The following is a 3,980-nucleotide window of genomic DNA, read 5'->3' as shown; positions in this document are numbered from 1 at the left end:
GTCAGGAAACTGAAACCAAACATTAGTTACGTGAATCGCTTGATATATCAAGCCCTGGCACTCCTGAGTGTAAGCACTGCCTTTCAGGTTCTGAGTTTGACTGACATTTGAGTGTAAGCATTAAATTCTAGGGTTTGAATATGATTGACCTTTTGAGTGTAAGCATTTATGTTCCGGTCTGTGTAAACGAAAACTGGTTCCTATACCTAACAAATCATAAATCTCTGTCCGGTCGTCAGCTGATCTTTATCCAGCTTATCCAATCCAACCATGAAGTTATAAACCTCTTTAAATTGTCCACTGTTTCATTCCGAGAGCAACACGAGAACATCCCCAATGTCTGTAACCAAGTTTTCTAATGAAAATCCTATCATCCCTCACATTACTGATAAATCTTTTTCCCTGTCAGCAATCCTTCCATTCTTAACTGTGTGTGGTGATGTCTGATTTGCACAGACCCAGATGCTCTGTATTCCTGTCAGCAACATCACCCTCTCTCGGGGTTTCCTCAGCTGAGAATTTTTCTCTGAATTGTTTCTCTGTCTTTTGCTAACGTTTTCTATGTCACATTAGCTTCAGATTGAATGTCAATCTTAATGTAGGATTTTCTACTCCCAGTAGCAATCACATTGGGAGAAACTATGCAAATGTGGATACTATGCGATGGGATTTAATGCCCTGGTTAAGATGGGAACTCATTGATGCATTCACATTGGGGAGAAACTATTTACCAGATCTAACTGTGGGAAAGAATTCATTAATGTGTGGAAATCCAATGGATTACTGGCATTATCATGACACTATTAATCCAGGTAATGCTACTAAAACCTGAATTCAAATCCCGCCATGGAGAAAGGCTAAGAATTTAGCAACTGTGGGAGAGGTGATGCACTTAGATGAGAAATAGACAGAGGCAAAGTACAGATCTTTAGGGACACCAGAAGTAATGGTGTGGGAGCAGGAAAAGAAGTCACAGCGTGTCATACTCTGATTGTGACTTGACAGATCAACAAAGAACAGAATAGTGAAGACAGGTTGCAGAAGAATTATGTGGTAAATAGCTGTAAACAGAGTAAGGATAAGGTAGGAGAGCTTCCTTTCGCCACAGCCACAGGGGATGTCATCAGTGATTGCAATGAAAGTTTTATAACGTGACTGGGGAAGAACTCTGGAAACACTGAAAGACTGAGTTCTGTGAATGAGGGACACAGTCTTGCAGGGAGACAAGATATTCAGAGAAGAAAAATGATGGAAGAAACTTTTCGTCAAATAAAGTTATGTTTTTTTGTTGAAAGAAAATTGGGACGGTCCCGTAAGAGTGAGAACAAAGAAAAATATCTGTGACCAAGGGCAGTTTGGCATATGGTATCAATAGTTCAGTGGGAACAAGACTGAAGGAAGAGGAGCGGATAAGGCAGGATCTGATAGGGAATTTGGGCTAGAACGCAGAATAATACAGCACCAGAACTACCCTCTGGCCTGCGATGTGCCGAACATGATGCCAAATTTAACTGATCTCTTCTGCCTCACCTTGGTCCATATTTCTCCATTCCTTGCATGTTCGTGTGCTTATCTAAAAGCCTCTTAAATGCCCCTAATGTACCGTGCGTTCGCCAGCACCCTTGGTAGTGTTTCCAACTCCCTCCATTCTGTTTTTAAAAAAAAGAACGCTCCTCACATCTCCTTTGCGTTCCATCTCCCCAACCTTAATTTTTGTGTGTGTGTGTGTGTGTGTGTGTGTGTGTGTGGGGGGGGGGGGGGGGGGGGGGGGACAAAGAGAGGAGAGGAGATTTTGACAGTCAACCCTATTTATGCATCTCATAATTTTATAGATTTTTGTCAAGTCTCCTCTCAGCCTCTGCCATTCAAAGAAAACAACGCAAGTTTTTCTAGCCTCTCCTTTGTAGCTCATACCCTCCTTACATTAGAGCTGGTCTTGGTCCCAGAAAACTGTCTGTCATTGCTGCACTCCCCCGACAGACCATCACCCACTATATGTTCCAGAACGGCATACTTGTTTGAGCTCGGGGTAGCCACGCGAGACTCCTGCACTACCTGTCTCCCTCTCCTGCCTTTCCTGGAGGTCACCCATCTACCTGACTGTACCTTCAGTTTATCTCCCTCTCTACAACTGCCATTTATCACATCCCCTAGCTCCTGTAAATTCCTCATTGTTTCTAAGAGCCACCCCAATCGATCCATGCTATCCAATAAGATTTGCAACCAAACACACTATGCAGACATAATCATCAGTAATACTCTTCCTAATCTCCCAAATCCAACAGGAAGAGCACGTCACTCTCCTAAAGACTATTATTATACTTGAACAATCTACAAACCCAGAAAACAGCACAGTCTTCCTGCACAAAAAACAACACAGGTTCCAAGCTATCAGAGATAATGGGAACTGCAGATGCTGGAGAATTCCAAGATAATAAAATGTGAGGCTGGATGAACACAGCAGGCCAAGCAGCATCTCAGGAGCACAAAAGCTGACGTTTCGGGCCTAGACCCTAGACAGGTTCCAAGCTAGCTTGGAGCAATGTTTTTATATTTTTAAAGTTTAACCGAGACAGATCTCAGTAACAACATTCAGTCAAAACAAAAACCTCACTCTACTCTGTTGCAGATTTATAAAAGCAAACCAGTAAGGTTACACTTTGATAAGCCACTTAACTGCTCCCCTGCTGTGAGCTCCTACACATAGGTTTCTCTGAATTCAGCTGTGAATTTGGCTTCTTAGAATGAACTCCGATTTGCAGAGATATTTGAAAACAGACAACAAAGGTAGCAGCTGTGCTGGTTGCTGCTGGGTGAGATAGCACTGTAGGTTTCTTGGGTCAGAGATAGTTGAAACTGCAGATACTGGAGAATCTGACATAACAAGGTGTAGAGCTGGATGAACACTGCAGTCCAAGCAGCATCAGAGGAGCGGGAAAGCTGACGTTTCGGGTCTAGACCCTTTTTCAGAAAAATGAAGAAGGGTCTCGACCCGAAACGTCAGCTTTCCTGCTCCTCTGATGCTGCTTGGACTGCTATCCTTGTCCAGCTCCACACCTTGTTATCTCAGGTTTCTTGCTCTGTTTGAATCACTGCCCATGCGGTCTCTGCCTTTGTCTGTCTTCCTCCTTTTTAAAGTGCCGTTGTTTTGATTTTTTTCCCCCCAAAGTTCCAGAACAATGGAACAGTTTACAAAACAGTACTACTGCTAGAATTTCAGGAAATCAGCTCTAACACTGACAATACTGCAAAAAAGGAACAGCTATCTTACAGACACAATTTTTCCCGTCCTCCATCTTGGATTACCAATTTGATTGACTTCACATGATATCAAGGATGAATAATGCAAAGACTATGGGCCCTGTCAACATTCTGGCTATAGTACTGATGACTTGTGCTCTCAAACTTGCCACGCACTAAGCCAAGCTGTTCCAGTATCACTACAGCACTGGCATTTACTGACAATACGGAAAATTGCCCAGGTATGTTCAGCACAAAAACATAGGACAAATCCAGCCCAGCCACTTTCTCCCCTGTCAGTCTACTCTTGATCATGAAAGTGATGAAAAGTGTCATGAATAGTGCTATTCAGCAGCGGTTTCTTGGCAATAATCTGTTCAGTGATGCCCAGTTTGAGTTCTGACCTTGTTTGAATTCCTGACCTTGTTAGCGACTTGATTCGCAAACTGAAAAACAACTTATTTCCAGAAGTGAGGTGAGAGTGACCTCCCAGTTCTGCAGCAATAGCACTTATTTCCATTTAAGTGACATCACCTGACTTCACCCTCGTCTCAGTGCATTTTTTGAAACACTTATCCATTCCTGTTACCTCTAGACTTAACTATCCTGATACTCTCCCTGTAATCTCAAGAATATCTAAAACCCTGCTGCCCCCCGTACTCAACTTATACCAAAACTTGTTCGTCCATGAAAAGGTTTCTATTTATAAACAACATTTTAAAATTCTCACCCTTGATTTG

This window comes from Stegostoma tigrinum, chromosome 43 (genome assembly GCF_030684315.1).
Source record: "Stegostoma tigrinum isolate sSteTig4 chromosome 43, sSteTig4.hap1, whole genome shotgun sequence".
Taxonomy (NCBI): Eukaryota; Metazoa; Chordata; class Chondrichthyes; order Orectolobiformes; family Stegostomatidae; genus Stegostoma; species Stegostoma tigrinum.
The sequence above is the reverse complement of the archived record's forward strand: the minus strand, read 5'-3'. Positions refer to the sequence as shown.